General features: G+C 40.0%; 1 long non-coding RNA gene across 17 annotated transcripts in view; it reads left to right on the top strand.

Moving 5' to 3' along the window:
• Positions 1-22,067, top strand: part of LOC108410232 (uncharacterized) — a 95,119-nt gene that overhangs the window by 19,777 nt on the left and 53,275 nt on the right. The gene's annotated exons all lie outside the window — the stretch shown is intronic.

Below are 22,067 nucleotides of genomic sequence, written 5' to 3' on the forward strand. Positions count from 1 at the left end.
TGGTATGTTTTAGGATCTATCCTAGGCATGGAATTCAGGATCACTGCCCTTTAGTGCCTTATACCTAGTAGGGAGAGAAAGATAGTTAAATAGATGGTGGCAATATTGCTGGAGCTTTGAGGACATGTAAGATTTATCCAGCTGAAAACACTATTTGAAAAGCCAGAAATACAAAATATTGTCCTGTCTCAGAGGACCACTTGGACTAGCAAAACAAGAGTTAGCAAGGTTGGCCCTGGACATGCAGTTATGGGTCTATGTGCTGAACTCTGAAGTATTAACTTTATCCTGAAAGCTGTGAAGAGTTGCTGAAGGGTTTTCAACCAGAATTATGAGACCAAATTCTGGTTTAAAATAATTACTCTAGCATCAGGTTAGTTTTTTAAAGACAGTGAAGACCAGTTAGGAGGATATTGTCCAATCAAGAAATGATCAATATTGGAACATCTTATCTGAACTAAGATATTCTTAACAGTGAAGTTGTATTTGGGAGGAGAGGGATAGGGAAAGAGAAAGAGACACTATGAGATATTGGTTCCATTTCTGAAGTTTCATCCCATCAGGGTTTAATTCAGATCAATTACAAGCTTGCTACTACATATATAACATGATATTGTTTTTTATTAAAATACTCAAGAGATTTGATTTTTAAGAACATTATACTTGGATTTTAGAATATTATGGTAAGGAACAATTAATAAGATTATTCCAGTAATATTTCTAATCAGTAAATTATAAACATAGCAATAGCACTTCACATTTAGAGAACTGTTAGGGTCTTAAAATCTGTCTCTTCTTATTTATTGCCCACTAGTCAGTAGTGTAACACAGGTAGCCTTTGTAAATAAATCGTTTCCAACTTGGTTTCCTTGCTAATACTTGAGAGTATCCAGAAGTGCATTTACAAGTTGTTTTAATTGTGGGTGAGGCCTCCGTATTTCCACTTTATTCTAAACATGATACTACCTAAATTGAGAATGGATTTCTGTCCAGTGAAGCCCCAAATTGAATTTCTTAGAAACTCTCAAAAGCTGGGCTTGAAAAGGACTATGTAAAAGCCAGTTTAGGCTTGAGGTCATTAGACAACACTGTGGTTATGCTTAAATAGAAGAAGCCCCAGAATAAAACAAAAATATATCTTTCCACCAAATTGGAAACATGATTTTCTGATAAGTATTTATATACACCCAATCAGTAAACCTGCTTAGCATCCTCCCTATGATAGAGAAAACTCTGTTGTGCTGAAAACCCTATCACCAAAAGCATTTTAAAACCAGGTAACAGAATATATCATTATATGTTGAGTGGTTTCTGGGTCATTGTGTCAACACTGATTTTCAATGGAAAACATAAAATCCTATTTCTGCTTTAAAGGTTGGTATTCAAGTTTACCTGGAAAATAGTGTGGTTCAAGTATGAGTCTGGACAGTGCCTCCTCAGGCAACAGATACAACAGCTCAACTCTTCATATGTGCCAAGTCTGAAACTAGTGTCTTTACCTCTCTTTTCTTCTTACATGGTTACCTAAATATATATTGCATAATTGAAAGCTTCAGCACGTCAACTAACAATGCCCTTCAAAGCTTTAAAAACAATCTCCTTAATAATTTTGCAGTTCTGAATATGAGATTGTAATAAATGTCCAGCTACATAAGATCAGAATTAAATCATTTGTAAGCAAAGTAGGTTAGAAACTGGCAAAAAAAAAAAAAAAAACCCCACCTCAGACTTCTTGTATTCTCCTCTATATTCACAACACTGCTGCAGGTAATTTTGAGGTGGCAGCAGTCCATTTATTGTACAGTTATGTCATGTTATTTCCTATTGCCACAAAGCTGCCATGAAGCACGCTTCACATATGCCGTAAGAGTTTACCTTGTATGAATATTTGTGTTAAATAAATGAAAATTCACCTGCTTCTACAGATATCATGCAGAGACACAAAAGTGTTCCCTGCTATTAGAAATGGGCTCATACAAACTATAAAAATTATAAATGAATTTTTTGTTGATTTGTTCCATTTATATAAAGTAGATTGAACATGCAGCTTTATGAAAATGTGTTTATTTAACCAGAAACCACAAATATTTTCAAGAATACACTTTTCTATTTAACTTCTAATTCTGAGAATTATTTTTATGAATATTCATAGTGATTTTATTGAACTGTAAGCTAAAATAAATGTACCAATGGAATTTTGTAGGTTTTTTTTTTCAACAAAGTGTTTACTTGGGCTGGAAAGTAAGGTTTAGAGTTATGATTGAGAGATGGTTGAAGTAAAATGTCTGCAAAAGCAGAGAGAGCAGATTCAGGGCAGCTTCATTCAGAATATCTAATAGTCCAAGTCTTTGTAAACTCTAGTGGACAATGGAAAGTCCCCATAATAGTTATATATTTTTATTATGATTAAAAATATCATGACCATGCCTCTCTTTATTTGTAAGCTCAACAAGAAAAAGCTGAATCCTTTATTTATATAGTAATTACTTACTTTTCTGAAATGCTAGAAATGAAATCAGAATAGCAATCTCCGTATCTCCATTATGAACATAGTGCTTCTACTCTACTCTCCACAAAAGAAACACATATACACATATATAGACATATAATATAATTATTACTGTTTCAAAATAGAAATTAAATAACAGCTGAAAAAAATTGCATCCAGAGAAATGAAGTTGGAGTACAAATTTATTTTGGTTATCCTGTCAGTAATTCATGCTAGATAATCATGAGCCCATCAATTAACAACCTCTACCCTGATACATTAAGTCCACCCAAAGATAATGGTGTCCTGGGTAAATTACCAAACCCAGTGGTAAACTTGCTTCCAGTTCAGCAGGAGACAGTGTGCAAATTAGCATTAGTCCTTAATAAGATCAGTGTCCTGCGATCCACAGTTCTACAGTGTTCATAATGCTGTCTCTTTTCAGGTGAAAATTTTTTCCCCTGAGAAGCCTTGCACAATACATTCTCATGACAGAGATTGTTGTCATCCTAATCAGTCCTCCACCTTAAAACTTTCTTCATTTTTCCCACTTTCATGCTGTAAAGGCTGCTGTGAGTTGTTGAGAATGGTTATTCATTTGTAAGCTTCTTTAATAACACTTTTGTTAGATGTTGAGGTTCCTGGCAGAGTCAACCAAGATTATAACCAATTATAACCATTCTGCAAACGTTATGGTCAGTGTATGGGCAGTCTTGGTGGCATTTACTAATCACCACTTAACGTACCTTTTTCAAGCAACATTTGTATTTTGTTAAATAAATGGAACACCCCCATGGATAAGTAAGCAGTCAGTTATTTTGTAGGACACTGGGCTTCTTAGGTGGCTGCTTCTGTCCTAGGTGTATTTGGAAATGGATGAGACCTGCAATAAGAGATGAAAGTGATTTTAAAAATCAATTTTAAAGCCATGTTTTACTACATATAGGGTTTGGAAAATTATATATATATATATATATATATATATATATATATATATATATTTGTGTGTGTGTGTGTTTATGATCTATTTAATAACTTTCTGTGAAAGAGCAGTAAATAGCTTAATCACTTGATCACAAGAGTACATCGATTCGACAAGTCAAATATGACACAGCTTAAAAGGTACGTTTTATGAAAGATGTTTACCTTATCCTTGTATACACAGCAAGGAACTTTGAGGAGTTAATTTCAAAACTGTAAGCTGCATGAATCAACTTAGATGAAAAACAAATACAGAAAATCAAAACAACCTCTAAATATTTTAAGTAGATAAACTTTATAATACAATGTAGAAACATGACATATTGCATTTGCAACTCAGTGAAATGGAAATTGATTCAAAATTCTTAATGTCAAGTCAGTTTACAAAAAGATCAAGAAAGTAGAAAATAAATCCATGTGATAAACTCACTGTGATCACTACAAATAAAATTAAACTTTTTTTTTTTCTTTTAAAAGAATAGTCAGAGACTAAAATTGAAGATATCTGATCTAGGGTTAAAATAGTTTCAGTATACTCAGTCCATACTTCGATTGTTTAACTTAAATAACATCAAAATGAAACTATGAATTCAGAAATCAAATTTAGGCATTTGTACACATTTATTAATGAACATAAAATGTTTTCAATAGCAAAGGTTTGAGCTATTAGGATCTTAAAGAAGGAATTTCAGTCATTGTGAGTTCCTTGGCTGTGCTATGAACAAAGACTTTAGAATAATGATAATATAAACAGTAAATGCTTTGATTTTTTTCACATTTAGAATGAATCCATATATATTCTATTGTTCTTTGTATATTAAGTTTGTACAACAAATTTAATTATGATTTAAGAATAGAGTGTAAATCAGCCAGTACAGAGGTTAGGAAGTGGGATAAGAAAATCTTATGGGAACAGAAGATGTACAAATATTCTCATTTTACAGAGAAAGCAGTCAAGAAGTACTGTCTAATATTGACAGAAAGGAAAAAAAAAAAAAAGATTTATTAGTGTCGCGTGCCCTGTCCTCGCCAGCAAGAACAGCATGCAACAACAGCAGGATTCTTCTGCAGAAAGCTTTATTCTTCAGCTCTTTGTGAAACAAATGAGTTGGGCAGGACCCAGAGGGGAAGGAGAGGCTTGCTTATATAGTTCTCATGCTCTGACCTGGTTGGTGCGGCTCCATATGCCTTATTAGCATAACCATTTGGTGGGTCTCATTGGTCCTTATGCCAAGGCGCAATTAGCATGTAGTTTAGTGGTGTGGGATGATTTGTCATTAGGAAGTTCGGGGCCTTCCGGCTGCCCTGCATTGGGCGCTATTTTCTGAGCGCGGCTGCCAACATCTCCCCCTTTTTTGTCTAACAGAAGCTCAAGGCGGAACTTGCCAGCAGAGGCGGAGACAGAGGCCTGACCTCCATCATACTTCCTGATGCCCCCTTTTTGGAGAGGGGTTCTGGGCATCTACCCCTATGCAGTCAGGCATGCCTCTCAGAGGGGTCCAAGACCTCTTGCAGTGCTTTGCCTCGCATCCTCTGGCTGGCGTTGGGACCGCTTGGTACAAAGGGTTTGGACCCTTTTTCTCAACCCTCTTGCACCATGAGCTTCTTAAAGAAAGCTGTGATTAAGCATTGAGGTACTCGGGCCTGGTGCAGTGCCACATGGGCTCAGGGTGCAAGAGCTACCTCAAGCTAAAGCCGAGCTTCCTTCTTAAGCATGTTGAGCCACACTTGGGGAGAGGTGCCAATGTCTATTGCCATTAGGGCTTGAGCAAGGATCACCTTGTCCTGCTTATGTTGGTTGCGGAGTCTGCATAACAACCAGAGTAAGAGCATGAGACCTCCAAGCAGGAACATGCCCATCCCAGCCATGCCCGCCCACTCCTTGACGTGGGAGAGAGCTCTGAGGAACCAGGAAGAGAGTCCTTCCGCTATGGAGATATCTAGACGGGTGGAGTTGATGTGGATAATTTCTCGCCGCAGCTCTTCTAGTGTCCCATCGAAGTCTTGGGACCAGTTTCCTGAAAGATACTGGGACAGGTCTCGTGACAGATTAGCTGCCCGTGTAAAATTTTTATATTGAATGCTAGTGATGCAGAGGGCACGATATTTCCGCTCACATCTCAATTGGGCCATTTGCCAGAGCACCTCTATTTGTTCCTCCACGAGATCTATGCGTTGATTGAGGATCATTATTCCTCCTTTCAGTTTGCCATCAAGTGTGGACTGTTGGTCTAGGGCAGAAGCTACTGAGGCTGCAAGGTTATTGAGCTCTGTAGCCGATTTGATGGAGGTGTCTAAAGCTATACCAGCGGCGGTGGCTGCGACCGCGGTCGCGGAGATCAGGAGCACTATGGCGGCTGTAACACCGAAATCGCGCCTTTCTCGAAACAGAGTCATGGTGTTGGGGGCGTCTACGGGAACAGGGACCCAGCGGGGGATGCGGACTACCAAAGCATTGGTAAAGTTACGCGCATCCCAACACTGAGACAGAAAGCAGGTTTCATTGGAGCAGGAGTCAAAGCTACTATTGGATAAGATAAACAGAAATGGGGAGTATACGCATACTGGAGAAGGTGGAAAAAGGGAATTAGGTGACTCTGGACCTGATTTTGCTGAACACGTGTAGTTCTCGTTGTTATGGGTCATGATCATGTTCCAGTGTGCACGCATGTGGTTATTCTCGCACCAAAAGGTGATATTTTTTACACCGATTCCCCCACCCTGGAGGGCGGAAAAGGGGGAGAGGTCGGTACACGAGCCATTGACTCCACACAGCATCCATTTATGGAAGGGGTTCATGCTCAGCTGCTGACGAAACTCGCCTTCGAGCACCTTTACTGGCCACCAAGCCTCATTGGCTGGCCGTCCCTCCATATCTGGGGAGATGGTAAACTCCTGCCTCTCAGTTGCCCACGTTACTACAGTTGACTGACAGTCCAGGGCCACAGCTCTCCCTCATAGTCGCCCACACAATGGGAGGCATATTTGGGTTGACGAGGCCTGTCGGTGGAATTGTTCCTGGGAGAGTGTACAAATGTGCCATTGATCCAGAGAACCATCTGGTGGATAGTCATGTTCTTATAGGGCGGGCTCCCTTCCTTATTAGGCCCTTCAAATTTAGCTGACATAACGGGGAGGCTACTGGCCTCTAGAATTATGTCACTGAACCATCCGTATTTCCTCCGTTTCAGGGAGATACAGCCAGCTAGATTCTGAGTGGTGAAGCATAATGACCCATTAGTTACGAAGGATCGGTTTTCTCCCAGGGGATCTACTAGGGTGTCTTTAACTAAGTAGGGCAAGTTCATACTAGCATTGGTAGTGAAAAAGCGCGGAAAAACGGCTGCATTGAAATGGACAGGCATAGGCTTAGGAAAGGCAGACAGGATTCCCCATCTCAATACTCCCTGAGTCGGGGTCTCCAGTGTCAGGAGCAGGGTCAGGAGGTATAGCGAAGTCATCTCCTTTGTTTAGGACTTTCCTCGTTAGGCGCTCCGGGATCCAGAAGGGATTTTCTTCACCCTGGGGGAAAACACACACAGCTCCCCTGGATCTGATTATGATTGGATCCGGGCCCTTCCATTGGTTAGATAACACGTCCTTCCATTTTACTAGTTCTTGTGGGTCTTTTGGCCACTGATTATGGCGATCCGCTGCTGTATGGCCTTGAGCATCCAGATTCAAAAAATTTATAGTGAAAAGTGCTAGGGCTATGGCAGTTTTTGGTGTGGGGGGTATATCTTCAATTCCCCCTTTTTGTTTAAGTAAATAGGATTTGAGCGTGCGGTTCGCGCGTTCCACAATCCCTTGACCCTGTGGGTTGTAGGGAAGGCCAGTGATATGTTTTATCCCCATGTGATGACAAAATTGAGCAAATTTTGTAGAGGTATAGGCTGGGCCATTGTCTGTTTCAGAATCTGTGGTAACCCCCATGCGCTCCAAGCCTCAAGGCAGTGCTGGATGACATGGGAAGCTTTCTCTCCTGACAATGGGGAGGCAAAGATGACTCCTGAACAAGTATCCACGGATACATGTACATATTTCAGTTTCCCAAAAGACGAAATATGCGTCACATCCATTTGCCAAACTTGTAAAGGCCTAATACCTCTGGGGTTGATCCCAACATGAGGTGTGGGAAGGAAGCTGCAGCAATGTTGGCAGCTAAGGACAATGTTCCTAGCTTCGGCCCTGGTTATGCTAAACCGCCTGTGCAGCGTTTCGGCAGTGACATGAAACTGTGTGTGGAATTTTGAAGCTGTGGTGACAGGGTCTAGCAGGGGAAAGGCTATGCTTCTGGTTGCGAGGTCTGCCAGGTGGTTGCCTTGGGTCATAGGCCCGGGAAGGCCTGAATGTGCTCTGATATGAGTTATATACAAAGGAGATTGCCTATGAAGTAGTGCTGATTGTATCTGTTTGAACAAAGTGGCTACTGGGCTGGACGCTTTGATTAGCCCGGCCACTTCTAGAGATTTGACTGCATTAACTACATAACAGGAGTCAGACACAATATTTAAAGGTTCAGGAAAGATTTGTAGGACCTCTAAGACTATGCGACATTCCACTATTTGTGGAGTGTCAGGCGTGTAGCCTTTTGTCACAACTTTGCCATCATGGACATAGGCACCTGTGCCTGTCTTAGACCCGTCCGTGTAAACTGTTTTTCCATGAGGCAGCGGGGCTAGGCTAGTGACCCGAGGAAATACTAGGAGATGATTTTTGGCGAAGTTGATGAGGGGATGTTTAGGGAAATGATTATCAAAGGTTCCTGAGAAACTGTAAGCAGGTATGGCCCAATCATCATTCATAGCACATAATACTTGTATCTGTTCTACGCTGTAAGGGGTTATAATTTTAGCTGGAGCCTCTCCGAAATGTGTCATGGAGGTTTTTACTCCTCTCAAAGCAAGTTTGGCCACGGCTGCCGGATAGTACTCTATTGTCCTAGCCTGAGAGGCTTGGGGATGGATCCAGATCAGTGGGCCGTGCTGCCATAAAACTGCTGTTGGCAGCTCCGGGGTGGGAAGCACACACAACTCAAAGGGTTCATTCGATTGCACTCTATTTAATTGTGCTGTCATCAAAGCCTGTTCTACTTTGCGAATGGCTTGTAATGCCTCAGGTGTGAGGGAGCGCGGTGACGTTAGTTGTGGGTCTCCTTCTAGGGTTTTAAATAGTGGAGTCAATTCAGTGGTGGGTATCTTTAAGTATGGGCGCAACCAATTAATATCTCCTAGGAGTTTTTGGAAGTCATTCAAATTTCGCAATTGATTATGTCTTATCTCAAGCTTTTGGGGGCAAATTACATCTGTGTAAATGGTTGCTCCTAGGAATTTGCTAACACTAGATTTTTGGACCTTCTCGCTTGCTATATTCAGTCTCCAATTTTCTAGGGATCTAGTGAGATCTATATATGCTTCTTCTATTTCTGCTGGTTGTGGGGAGCAAAGAAGGATGTCATCCATGTAATGGATGATCTTTAGCGTGGGATAGGTCTTACGAATTGGGTCTAGCGCTCGCTGAACGTACAGTTGACATATGGTGGGGCTATTTGCCATTCCTTGAGGGAGGACCTTCCACTGAAATCTGGCATCGGGTTGTTCATGGTTAATAGCTGGCAAAGTAAAAGCAAATCTTTCCCTGTCCTTGGAGCTTAGAGGTATAGAAAAGAAACAATCTTTAATATCTATTATGAGCACTTTCCATTCTTTGGGTAAGGCAGAGAGGAGTGGCAGTCCCCGTTGTACGGGTCCAAGCATTCTCATTTGAGCATTTACTGCTCTCAGATCATGAAGCAACCTCCATGATCCTGACTTTTTCCTGATTACAAATATGGGTGTGTTCCATGGGGACACAGAGGGTTCTAGGTGTCCCACTTGGAGCTGCTCTTGCACTAAGCAATGAGCTGCTTCTAATTTTTCAGAGGATAGGGGCCACTGAGGAACCCATACGGCCTCCTCTGTGAGCCAAGGTATGGGCATGGCATCTTCAATGGCCCCTATGAAAAACCCAGGCCGTGACGGTCATTCTTTACTTTGGGCAGGATGGGCTCTATGCGTCCCTGTTGGTGTTTCCCCAGCCCCTTGCCAGGGATGTATCCCATGTCCATCATCATGCCTTGGGCGGGGGTGGAGTATTCATTAATGAGTTTGAGGCCTAAGTCTCTCATGACATCCCTCCCCCATAAATTGACCGGTAGAGGGAGTACATAAGGGGTGACTGTACCCTCTTGTCCTTCAGGGGCTCGCCATTTCAATGGTTTGGCACTAATTGAAGGGCTTGACTCATATCCTAAACCTTGTAATGAATGTGAGGATTGGGTCACAGGCCACTTGGAGGGCCACCAGGTTGCAGAGATAATACTTTTATCTGCTCCAGTGTCTAGGATTCCCTCAAAGCTCTTTCCCTCTATTTGAAGAGTTAATTTTGGTCTGTCTGCTAAATCTAATACTATGAAGGCTGAATCCCAGTCAGAGGAGCCGAAGCCCCTTTCTCCCCTCTCCGTGTTGGTAGCAGGATAATTGGCGTGGAGACTAGGTAAAACTAAGAGCTGGGCTTTGCGGTCTCCCGGGGATATAGGATAGATTCCTCTGGGAGCCGAACACATGATTTTTACTTGTCCTTCATAATCTTGATCTATAACTCCGGGATGAACTACCAGGCCTTTCAATGCAGCAGAAGAGCGCCCTAGGAGTAACCCAAGGGTATTTGGTGGTAGGGGGCCTTTAAAGTCTGAAGGGATAGGCTGAACTCCCATCTGTGGAGTCAACACTATTCTGGTGGTGGCACGGATGTCCAATCCTGCGGAACCTGAAGTGGCTCTCCTTGGGGGGCCTGGTTGTTCCCGAATGACACTTGCGTGCTGGTTGCCCCATATATTTGCGGGCCCTGGTGACGGGGGCCCCTCTGGGCGTTTTTTGGCAGTTCTAAGGGTTTCCCTTCTATATCTTTAATAGACCGGCACTCATTAGCCCAATGCCTGCCTTTCTTACACTTAGGGCACAACCCAGGGGTCTTTTGGGTTGTTTGTTCTGAAGCTGGGCTCCTACACTCTCTCTTTATATGTCCTAATTTCCCGCATTAAAAGCATTTGATACTTCTGTTAGTGATCCTGGCTTGTTTGTGGCTCTGTAATATGGCCGCGGCTAGGCCCGCATTGGTGAGTGGCCCTCCTATTTCTCTACAGGCTTTCAACCAGGCATGTATCCCTTTTTGTTTCCAGGGTGTTATCGCCTGTCTGCATTCCTTGGTACATTGTTCAAATACTAATTGCTCCACTAGGGGCATTGCTTGTTCCTGATCTCCAAATATTCTGCCTGCGGCCTCCATCATACGAGCGACAAAGTCAGAAAATGGCTCGCTCAGCCCCTGAATAATTTTTGTCAAATTGCCTGATACTTCTCCTTTGTTGGTGAGGGCTTTCCATGCCTTGGCGGCGCACGTGTTTATTTGTGCGTATACCTGTAAGGGGAAGGCAGTCTGGTTGGCTACCCACTGTCCTTGGCCCGTCAGCATATCATATGACCACGCAGGCTGTCCTTCGGCCGCGTTTGCGCGTGCCTGGGTCATGCTGATATCATGCCACAATGCCTTCCATTCTATGTATTGCCCCATACTAGAAAGGCATGCCTTAGTTACATATTGCCAGTCTGCGGGTGTCATGGCTGTCTCTGTTAATCTCTCAACTTGTGCTATGGTATAGTTAGCACTGACTCCATAAGCCCGAACGGATTCTGCTAACTCCTTAACTTGTTTATGGCTCAGGGGCTGGTGAGAGCGTACGCCATTATCCTCAAATACAGGAAACATTTGTCTAATTGCCTGAAGAGTATCTGGGTGGCAAAAGGAGAGTGCTCCACTCACGTAAGGTGGCGGGGCAACGGGCGTCGGGGGACACCCTGCTTTCATTTTTTCCTTGGTCCGCTTTTCAACTTTGCTGGTTCCCTTACTTCTGCACTCTGCGGTTTTATTCTCTTCCCCTTCCTCTGCGGACGTTAATTCCTCCTCAGATTCCCTATTGGAGAGTTGGAGGTCCCTCAACTCTTTCCAGGGGTATTTACTATTTTCTCCGAGGCGATCGTCACTCGCTTCTCGGGGCTCTTTCGCTTTTGCCCTAGGCGGGCTTTCTCCCTCACTCTGAGGTTTCTTTACCTTCGTTTTTGTGGCCTTTTTTCGGCCGCGCGCGCTCTCTGTTTCCCGTTCCATTTCTGACATGCTCTCTTGGATATCTGTCAATGCTCTCTGACCTTCTTTTATTACCTTTTCACATCTCTCATCTTGCAGACAAGCTCTAATCAGTTTCCAGAGGGGCCTGGTGCCTCCCCTCAGGCTACCCTCCTCCTCCTCTCTATCAAGATCTTTCCCCAGTTTGTCCCAGCTCGGGATTGAGAGGGACCCTGAACAAATGAACCAGGGGGCCACACGGTCTATCTCCTTCACAAAAGATCCTAAGACTTTGCTGGAGACCTTCAAGTTTCGCTCTTTGAGAGCTGTCTGCAGCGCCGTGACTAATGACGGTGCATTCCCCATGGTGCCTCCTTATTTACAGAGAACCATCAACCATCATCCTAAAAAGCAGGGGCCTCTCGGAACTTACCCCTCCGGGCTTTCTTCTGACCTGCAGTTCTGAATCCTCTCCACATGTCTGAAGGGTCCTCCCTGTGCCGGTGATGTTCTGGTTCCCGGGATTCGGCACCACTTGTCGCGTGCCCTGTCCTCGCCGGCAAGAACAGCATGCAACAACAGCAGGATTCTTCTGCAGAAAGCTTTATTCTTCAGCTCTTTGTGAAACAAATGAGTTGGGCAGGACCCAGAGGGGAAGGAGAGGCTTGCTTATATAGTTCTCATGCTCTGACCTGGTTGGTGCGGCTCCATATGCCTTATTAGCATAACCATTTGGTGGGTCTCATTGGTCCTTATGCCAAGGTGCAATTAGCATGTAGTTTAGTGGTGTGGGATGATTTGTCATTAGGAAGTTCGGGGCCTTCCGGCTGCCCTGCATTGGGCGCTATTTTCTGAGCGCGGCTGCCAACATATTAGAGTATTATTCCAAGTTAGAAATTTAATCTACAGTACTAAATAGGATAATAAAAATATTTAAATGAAAAAGTTCAAGTGTTGTTTAATTAACAATCTCTTCTGCTACAATTTACATACAAAACATAATGCATAGTCTTCATAAATTAAAAAAGAAAAACATAGTATATTTTTTAAAGGTAAAAGATCAGCCACCAAAAAAAAGAAAAATTTCCTTAAAATATCTATTAATAAGAATGTTCTGGGGAATGGGCAAGGTACTGTTCCTTCATAGTCTTTTATTTTATAAATCATGTATATTAATAAACTTAGACTTGATTATGAGTTGCCTATTAAAATAATAATTAACACAAATTCTGAGTTAAGGTTTCCCCTAAAATAATCCCTAATCTGTTGTGAAATTTCACTGAAACTAATTAAAAGTATAAAATATATGACTCTTTCAAACTATATGCAATGAATATTGATACAAATATAGCCTGTTCTTTGGCATAAGCTCTAATGGAGAATTGATAGTTTTTAGCTATATTTCAAATTAAGTTAAATAATTCACTGAGTACCATAGTTATTAATAGCAAACTAATATATGTGCAAATTTAGTGGATTGTTGATTGTATTGAATTAAATTCCACTCTCCATTCTGTTAGAACTCTTCAGAATGGAAAGACAACTTAAAGTAACATATTTTTGAGGCTAAAGACTAAACCTAAATCTAAAGTTGACTCAAAATGTTAGGAAAATAGTTATAGGTACTCTAATGCTTATAATCTTATTAGTTTTTATTACTCACTCATTGGGGATATTTAATATCAGAAATAATGTTTTTTAATAGAACAAATGAGAACCATATATTCTAGGCAATTAAAATTAACCACATATTATTTTAATACTCTGAATAGTATAATAATATCAGCATTCTATAGTCAGCATTTTTTTTTTTTTGGAGAGGGCATCTCTCATATTTATTGATCAAATGGTTGTTAACAGTTAACAACAATAAAATTCTGTACAGGGGACTCAATGCACAATCATTAATCCACCCCAAGTCTAATTCTCATCAGTCTCGGATCTTCTGAAGCACAATGAACAAGTTCTTACATGGTGAACAAATTCTTACATAGTGAATAAGTTCTTACATGGTGAACAGTACAAGGGCAGTCGTCACAGAAACTTTCGGTTTTGATCATGCATTATGAACTATAAACAATCAGGTCAAATATGAATATTCATTTGATTTTTATACTTGCTTTATATGTGAATCCCACATTTCTCCCTTATTATTATTATTATTATTATTATTATTATTTTTAATAAAATGCTGAAGTGGTAGGTAGATGCAAGGTAAAGGTAGAAAACATAATTTAGTGCTGTAAGAAAGCAAATGTAGATGATCAGGTGTGTGCCTATAAGCTAAGTATTAATCCAAGCTAGACAAGGACATCAAAACATCCATGGATGCAGAAGATTTCTCTCAAAACAGGGGGGCTGAGGTTCTAAGCCGCACCTCTGTTGATCCCCAGTTTCTCACCTGATAGTCCCCCTGCGACTGTGCCTATCTTAGGTTGTTCCTCCCTTGAGGAATCTTACCCGTCTCTGGCTAACCAGTCATCTTCCGGGGCCATACAGGGAAATGTAAAGTTGGTAAGTGAGAGAGAAGCAATATTCTTTGAAAAGGTTAGCTTTTTACTTCTTTGCAGATTTATGCCCTGTGGGTTTTATGCCCAGCATTTGTCTTGAGGTATCTTTACCACTTGGAAGAATTATGATACTCGGTAAATTCGATATGAGGCACGAATTCTATTTAAAAGTTGTAATTAGGAGGGAAGAAAAAAAGCTGTAGAAGTAGCAGACAGAAGAAAACATGGGAAGATTGGTTATTTCTTTGACATATCTTCTTGTAGAGTAACTTAAGCCTGTATAGCTTTTAAACTACTAATTAAATTGCGCACACACATTAAATAATAGGAATACAGTTACATAACAAAAGCAGACCCACCATTACCAGCCATCTCCAGTGAAGCCAAGAAAACCAGTTAGGCACCCTAAGCATTTGTGAAAACTTATCTATGATATGATGGATATTGTCTAACTGAATTTGAATAGTTTGAGAAAAATCAGACAATTTAAAACAACACATTCCTGGGAACTGTTCACATCCCATATGTTCTTTTAACAGTAGATAGTCTGTATTCTCAAGATTTTGGAGTGCTGCAACTTGCACTTCTAGAAAATTATATATATTTTAAAGCAATTATTAAGAAAAAATTTGTGATACATATGATTTTGGTGCATCTGCTATTTTACCTGAATTAGATATACTTGGCTTCTATAAGAGTGCCTATTAAGAATGATATATGGAGTGTTAGTGTTTCAAATAAGTGATACATAAGTGCCTGAGCAAATAAGGTGTGTGTGTTATGTGTACATGTGTGCACGCACACATGCAAGCATGTGTTTTTGTGTGCATGTATAAACTTGTGTCTATGTGCACATAACCACCTGTCTTAGAGTTGAAGGACATGATGATAGGAAGTCTGCATGCATATTTCCATGGGTTTGGGATGTTTGGATACAGCTTCCTCACACATTATCTGTCAGAAGTTTTGTAAGTAAAAAAAAAAGGTTCAGTACACGGATCTTATCTGAAGAATCCTCTCACTGTAAAATGTTTACCTTTTGTGACACATGCTATTATTTCATGATTATGTTAAAATACTCTTAAAGAGTTTTACATGTTAACCAGCTACTATGAATGCCTTAATAGAGTACTACTTTTTGTTAGAGGTGTCTCGACAATTTGTATTTTGTATGCATGCATTATATTTTCTTAAACTGGGAAAATTATGCATCTGAAGGAATCTGTCTAGAATAATGGGGTTCTATAGAGGTTACTTTAATCACGTTCTCCAGCAGTTATAGCTGCTTTACATCTTATTTGCAACAAAAGGGAACTCTATCTTCAAAAAGAGCACAAAATGGTGTGTCTTGCTGCTAATGTAATGTTGATTCCTGAATGCTGCTGATAGGAACTGACAACTAAAAGCATGGCACACTTTTCAGAAATCAGCCATAGTGACAGGATAACCACCTTTTGTGAGGGAGGAGCCCAAAGAAGGAGTGTATATTTGCCTGTTAAGTAGAAACAATTTGCAGTCTTTCTTTTTTTAAATAAAAATACCTTTATCCCTGGGTTAGAAATAATTTATTTACTAATGTTAAAAATTGCTTGTGTGATTTAAATTTTAGAAGCCACCCACTACTGTAAATTATCCTAAGTATATTTAGTCTCAGTTCAGCCATGGGAGAGGAAAGTAGCCTGAACCTCTGACCCCTCATTTCCTTGCATTTTTTTCTTTTTGGCTTACAGACATAGGTGGGTACATATTAATGCCTGGTACTGGAGTCCCGCATATATGATTAATATGTGCTTGCAGTTTCAATTCCAACTCACACGATCTCATTTATAAATACAAATGAGATGCATATAGCCTATTACAAAATATTAAAATTAGAATTGGAAAGAAGATTGCATGTTTTAAGTCTGGCCACAGTAGTCATGTTGTACAGTGTTTGTAAGATGGAATGGGTTGAGTCTGAGCCCCAGATATGAAATTAATCAATGCAGGTCTGTAATACACTGCAAATAACCAACCTGTACCACAGTACTTGATTTAAGGTTCACATTAAGCAATGGTGAGCTGGTCGAGAAAAGAAGTCATACTCATCCATACATGGCATGTTCATATGTACAGAACTCAACCTCAAAACTGAAGTTGAGCCTGTGTGAACAATGAAATCCATACTTCATACTCAGATAGACTTTTATGCACAATAATGACATGACATCAGATTCTATTGCCTCTATCTGTCTTTACTCTTCTCCTGTCTAGAGTGGAGACTCAAAAGCAGGGCCAGAGGTAAAGAGCAGAAGACACACTTCGCTGTATTACCTGCACAATTACACAAATATAGCTTTCTTATCACTGCTTAGACCAGAGCAAATTTTCAGTGAGCTCTGAATTTTGAACACACAATACACACTTACGGCTCACCTATTTACAGGATGGGTTAATCTACTTTGGGAATTAAATTGGCATTCTCTTTCCCTTTGCTCAGGTAGCTTTCAAGTTTTCAATAATTCAACTAATCATAAGGAGTAAGAGTAGGCAGACAGATGGACAGAGAAAAAGAGCAAGAGGGAGGGAAGCAGAGAGGTGGGAGAGATATAAATTTGATAAAAATACAAATATGCTCAATGAATTATTTGCCTTTTACAATTGCGTGCACCTTCTACTACAAATACAGTTTATCAGAAGAGGCTATAAAATAATTCTCCTGTTTGGGCAGGTGGTACAATTCAAATAATTTCATCCATTCACCCATTCATTCAACAAAAATCATTTCAACATCTCTTTCTCCCCCATCCCCACTAGCTTTATTGAGATGTATTTGACATTTATCATTGTGTAAGTTTAGATAAACAGTGTAATGATTTGATATATGTATATATTACAACATGATTACCACAGCAAGGTTAGTTAATATATCTGTCACCATACACAGTTACAGTTTACTTCAACTGCTGGTAAGGCCATGAGTACCCTAGGTGTTGAGAACATAGCAGTGAACAAGACAAATAAAAAAGGTGACATTGTAGTTGAGGAGATACAGGATAGATATAATTAATAATTAAATTGCAATCATGATAAGGTAAAGGGGAAGTGCAGAGTACTTAGATCAGGAAAGATATCCTTGAGGCAATATCACAGACTGCAGAGGCATTAATTTCAGGAACTGGGCAGAGAGAGAGGAGTGGGTAATGGCTGTGTATGTTGGCAACAGTTGATGGTAGAATGTAGCAGAGTGAGTAATGTCCCTGGAATCAAGCCATCCATATATTCCATTGGTGGTGAGAGAAAGTAATACTCCTCCTTTCTTTGCTTCTGTGTTCAAGGAGAGTTTGTTGAGTGCTCTGTGATGATAGAAAACCAACTGCTCTTCTACTGTCCCAAACCCTTTTTGCTAACTCCAACTTTGAATTTCTAAACATGTAGCTCAGAGCAATTTACTTGCAGTCTTCATTTCCTCATTTGTAAAACAGGCATAACATCCACATTACTGGGTTATTGCAAGAGTAAAATACATACAGCATCATACCCAGTACACATCATACCAGGTACTTGAGAAAACACATTCCTTGTAAGTTGGGGTTAATAAAGGAAAGTTTTCCAGAAAATATTTGGAGATAAAATAGAAGAAAACAAGAGCAAAGACATGAAATGAAAGAAGAGATGACTCCCATGATATCTGCTACCTAAAAATCCTTCATGCAAGAATCATGTTTTCAGAGTTGGCTTCCAAGTCTGCACAGTTAAATAATCCATTAGGTTCCAGTCCCTGGAGTTTAAACCTTACTAATCCAGGTACCTTCATTCTGCCTTCATTGTTGCTGTATCCTCACTCTGCATGGTTTATATCAGAATTTCACCAAGCTTTTTCTCTGGGATATTAATACATGTCATGTGTAAACAAGAAAGCAAAAGCTTTCTTGGCCAAATAAATTTAGGAAACTCTAACTAGATGAAAGCAAACACTTCTCAGAATCTTACACTAAACTAATGTGCATTGTTTATCCCTCTTCCCAGCCCCAGCCCCAGCAGGGGGCATGGTGGAAATTGTTTCCAAAATGTTCCTAACATATCATAGCTTCTAAGGAAATTCTCTCCCTCAGGAGGAAAGAAGCTCTCCTTGTTCCTCTTGGTAACCTTAATAAGGTGTCTCTCATTTTCTTTCTTTTTCTCACATACACTCACACATTTTTCTTGTGAGAAAAACGGTTATTAAAAGTTGAAAGATTCTCAAGACAGTGTGGTAGAAATAGAAATACAGATCAGTGGAATAGAATTGAGAGTCCAGAAATAAATCCTTGCATTTACAGTTAATTAATTTTTGACAAGTGTGCCCAGAACAATTCACTGAGGGAAAGAATAGTCTTTTCAACAAATGATGCTGGGACAATTAAGTGTCCACGTGAAGAAGAACAAAATTAGACCCATTCCTTATCCCATATATATTCAACTCAAAATAAATCATAGACCTAAATGTAAGAGCTATGTAGCTATGAAACCCTTGGAAGAAAATGAAGATATCAATCTTTCTGATTTGGGGTTAGAAAATGGTTTCTTAGCTACTACACCAAAAGATTAGTAACAAAAGAAAGAAAAAATAAACTGGTCATTATCAAAATTAAAAACTCTTGTGCTACAAACAATACCATGAACAAAGTGAAAAGATAACCCATAGAATGGGAGGAGATGATATTTGCAAATTATTTATTTGTAAAGGGGCTTGTATCCATAAAATATAAAGAATTCAATAATAAAATCATGAATAGCCTAATTTAAAAATGGGCAAAGGATTTGAAAAATCTTTTTCTGAAGAAAATATACAAATAACTTATAATCATGCAGAGATCTCAGCATCATTTTCACTAGGGAATGCAAATTAAAACCACAAGGAGACACCATGTCACATCTACTAGGATGGCTAAAATAAAAAGACAAACATAGAAAAGTGTTAGCAAGAATGTGGAGGAACTGTAAACCTCACATATTGCTGATGGGAATGTAAAATGGCAAAACTCATTGGGACAGGCATTATTTCTGTAATTTATTCCATAGTGTATTCCATAATCTAGACTATCAAATAATATGTCCAAAATTTAAGACATATTACTGTCCAATCTATACTCTAAAGACTAGAGACAAATTTAGTAAAGCTAACCTGGAAAGAGAGTTGCTAAAGGCATTAACTCATCAGACAAAGCCAGTAAACAAATCACTGGTCGATATAAAATTCTACTTCCAGGTAATCAATGCATAACTGTTGCACCATCTTTGGTAATATATTTTTTGGTATGAGACAAATGATCATTTGATACTTTGATTTAAGTGCCTTAGGAGTGCACGAGAACACGGTAAACCTCTGTTACTCATGGGTGTAGTCCACTGCACAGGCTGGCCCCATGGTGCTCGTCTGCCCCCATGGTGCTACCTTGACTGGGCTCTGCCATAGTGGTCTCAGGACCTTGCTTATCATCCATTTTGGCCACCTCTGTGATAGGCTTCTCCAACAGACACCAGCTCCCAGAGGAAGAGGACAAGACATTTTCCACCTCCTAGAACTGGTTGAAACTCAGAAAATAAATCGATTCAGTAAATACTGAGAGTCTCTTAGTTTTATTGTTAGGATGTGGGATACAGTGTGAATAAGATTTTGTTCAATAGAAATGTATAGTTATCTAGGACATTAAACATGTAGCAACTGTAAGACAGTGGGTTAATTATAATAAAAGAATTAAGTGCAATGGGAATATAGAGGAGAGACTGAGGAAGGCCTCACTGAGGAGACAGCATCTGGGCTAGGTGGTGAGAGGATTTCACTAAAAAGAGGAAAGGACAGCCCAGGTATCAGGAAATGTACAAAAGGTAGAGAGCTTGAACATGTGCCATGGAGAGGCAGCCTCTGCTGGGTGAGGGAGTAGTGTGAAAGGGCGTGGAATTTTTATGTTCACTTCCAACAAATATTTATGTGATACCTGCTAAGTTGAAGGCACTGTTCTGGGAAGTAGGAGCAGAGGACAGTCCTTGCTCCTCCATCCTCTGCATTCTAGCCAGGAAGAGAGAATGAAGTGAGTACATGGAATGTCATGACGATAAGTGCTTTGGAGAGCACCAAACAGGATGAAGAAGGGAGGAGGTGTGCTGGGTGGTCAGGGAAGGTGTATGAAGATGTTGTTTGAGCACAGCTTAAAAGGAATTGAAGAACCCAGCCACTGGGTATTAGAGGGGTGGTGGGAAAGTGTCCTAAAGCAGAGGGAATAGTGTGGTACAAAGCCTCTGAGACACGACTATGCTCAACATGTTTGAGGACTAGTAGGGAAGTCAGTGTGGCTGGAGTAGGGAGGGAGCACTGAGTTTAGAGCAGTAGAAAATGGGATCAGAGAGGCTGGAAGTGGGCAGGAGGGAGGTGGGTCATGCGGGCCCTTGTAAGTCATAGTTTGGATCCTTGTGGAATTACTGGTCAGTTGGAGACACAGATTGATATCTGTTTATAAAGAGTTCTAAATGCTATGCTCAGAGTGTGGGCATTACTGTATGCTAAATGAAGATTTTTAAGCAGTGGAGTAACCCAACCAAGTTTACATTTAGGAAAGATAACATCTTCCATATGGAGGAGCAATTGAAATAATAGCGATTAGAAGTCAGGAGGTAGTAATCCAGACAGGAAAAAACAAGTCCTTTCTTACGAGACACCAGCTAGTCACAGACCTACACTTTGCAGGTGTAAATAAAAAACTACAGTTCTGAAATTTAATTTCTATATAATGTTTTTAAATGATGGCCTAAGAAATTCTGTGGCATACTTGGAGAAATCTTAGACTTGATTCTAGACTTTGTTCTGTTTGCCTGCAGTGTAGCTTAGACTTACATATTTCCAAGTCTTGCATATATATACAAACAAGTTGCTGCAAGAAGCACATATTATTCATGAGACTATGGTAACCCAGCTGTTAATAACTAGAGAGCTGAGAGCTGGAAGTGGTGTTATCTAAAGCTAGGAGCTCTTAGGAGGGGCTCTGATTGCCATGTCTTAGACCTCTGAGGGATGCATTGCATGATTTGTACATGAATGGCTGAGGGAAGCATGGCCACTGCTGGTATCTCTGGGGCTGGAAGGATGACATTGTAACTGTCATCTGAAGTGATACTAACATGAACTGTAAACAGAAGGTGACGTCTGTTCTCCTGTCATCCTGCTTTCCTAGCTTCCTCTAGTAGAGCCTCTCATAGAGCTGAGAATATCATCAGTAGTAAAGGGATCTGAAAATTATAATTTATATAAATGTATACATACATATGTACACTAATTAAAACATTTCATATAGTGGTTTCAGTGTCATTTCTATTGGTGTTTAGAATTTTATATTTAATATTAATAGTAAATCATTAATTTTTGTTAATTATTAATAGCATTATCTATGTGTCAGATACTCTGCATGTATTATTTCATTTATTTGTAACAAAAATTCTATAGAGTATTGTTTACCCATTTAATATATGTGCAAACTGAAGCTCAGTAACATGCCCAAGGATTCACACTCTTGAAAAAGAAGGCTGGTATAACCACCAAGCAATTAGCCCCATGGCCACTTGACAATAAGGGAATAGCTAGTTTGAGGCTGCATATTCTTGTCACTCCTTTGATATGTGATATTTTGACTATTGCTTAAGAAATGATGGCAAATAAATACAGTTTTTCAAGTTGTAACACAGTAGTAGGCACTTAACAAAGGTTCATGTAACTGCATACTAATTCTGACTTTTCTTATGTAAGGCCTTGGAACATTTTAGGGCACTCTATGGTCAAGCTATGAATACTGTATTTAAGCAGTTTCTCCTGTCATTTTTATTTTCCATAATTTATCTGTTTACTTATAAAGATAGAATCGTTCTCTCATGAGCCCTCCAGGGAAATCATTTTGGAGATCATTATGACTGATTTT

Source organism: Manis javanica, chromosome 2, assembly GCF_040802235.1.
Source record: "Manis javanica isolate MJ-LG chromosome 2, MJ_LKY, whole genome shotgun sequence".
NCBI classification, from domain to species: Eukaryota; Metazoa; Chordata; class Mammalia; order Pholidota; family Manidae; genus Manis; species Manis javanica.